We start from the raw sequence: 1,430 nt of genomic DNA, 5'->3' as shown, positions 1-1,430 counted from the left end.
AACTTTTTTTAACTAATGTTTCTGATAGCAAATGCTCTTAGATAATGACCCGAAAAGCTCCACATGTGCCCCTTAAGACTCTTCCTAAAGATGATAAAAGCCACCTGACAGAAAGATGGCCCATCAAAATGTAATAGTGGCCACAAAAGTACGTTGCTGGATAAAATTTGGTATGCCAGAAACAATTTATCAAAAAGGAGGGTCAGAGAGACCAAAAGGCAATCTGCTAAACAAAGAAGAAAACAAAAAGGCAGAAATCAGGAAAGGGAGTGTAAGGGAGACACCTACAGCTGCGACACAGAAGTAAGCCCGCCCTCTGAGATAATGTGGAGAATTAAGTGAGATCCCTCCATGAGACACTGCCCAGCGCGGTGACCAGCACTTACTAAGCACACAGACTGACAGCTTCCCCTCCTGATACAAATATTATACTTTCTGGAAATTTTTCTTTTTCAAAATACTAACAGGGTTACAAGTGTTTTTGTTACATGAATACCTTACTTAACGTTTAAGGCAGGGCTTTTGATAAGGCAAGGTTTATCACAGTAGTTACATATAAATCATGGGCAAAAATAACTAGCGAAATAATAAGCAAAAAGTTTTAAAATGTTTAAAGTAGTAAAGGACTTTCTGTGCCTAGAATGTTCAACTGTATCATTTATGTATTTATCTGTGTACTACAGAACAGATTCACATTTTTGACTTCTAAGAAAAACCATTTCAGAATCACAATTATGCCTGAATAAAAAAGGTACAACTGTACTGCTAATCCTCAGAAAACAGACCCTGGATATCGAATCTGAGTATTGCTATTTTCAATGTCTCCTAATTATACTTCATTAATGAAATTTATAAATTATGACAATAATCTTCACTATATAATAGCCACTAGCTATATGTGGGATTTTAAATTAAAACTAAATAAAAATAGAAATCTAGTTCCTCAGTTACACTAGCCGTATTCCAATGGCTGAATAGCCACATGTGGACAGGAGTTCTGTAAGGGACGGGGCAAAGTATAAAACATTTCCATCAGTGCAGGAAGTTCCCCTCAACAGTGCTAATCTTGAATATTAAGTATACTTGAAAAGATCTGGAATATCAAATGTAGTTAAAAGATTTTATAAGAAAGTTAGTATGTTAGGCATTATTTAGAACTATCAAACACATTACATTAAATATATACATTTGAAATTGTGTCTGAAATTTTGCTAAGATAAAGCATCAGGTAAATCTGATGTTATGATTAATAAGAGTAACAAAAAGATTGACTTCTGTGCCTGGGTAGTTGAAGATGTCCAAAAGGCTAATTTCCAGAGCAGGATATATCTCATCTTTGAATACTTATGTCCAAAATTTTTGCTTTTTCTGTGAACATTTTTCCATGTCATTAAATACTCTATTATTTATTCTTTTTTTTTTTTTTTTTT

General features: G+C 33.8%; 1 protein-coding gene across 1 annotated transcript in view; it reads right to left on the bottom strand.

Annotated features, from left to right (window-relative positions):
- The window catches only part of SEC23A (Sec23 homolog A, coat complex II component), a 63,768-nt gene that overhangs the window by 20,355 nt on the left and 41,983 nt on the right, over positions 1–1,430 (bottom strand). The gene's annotated exons all lie outside the window — the stretch shown is intronic.

Source organism: Otolemur garnettii, unplaced genomic scaffold (genome assembly GCF_000181295.1).
Source record: "Otolemur garnettii isolate 467f Iridium unplaced genomic scaffold, OtoGar3 scaffold00052, whole genome shotgun sequence".
Lineage (NCBI taxonomy): Eukaryota > Metazoa > Chordata > Mammalia > Primates > Galagidae > Otolemur > Otolemur garnettii.
Note: the sequence above shows the minus strand (reverse complement) of the source record. Positions and strands in the feature narration are given on the sequence as shown.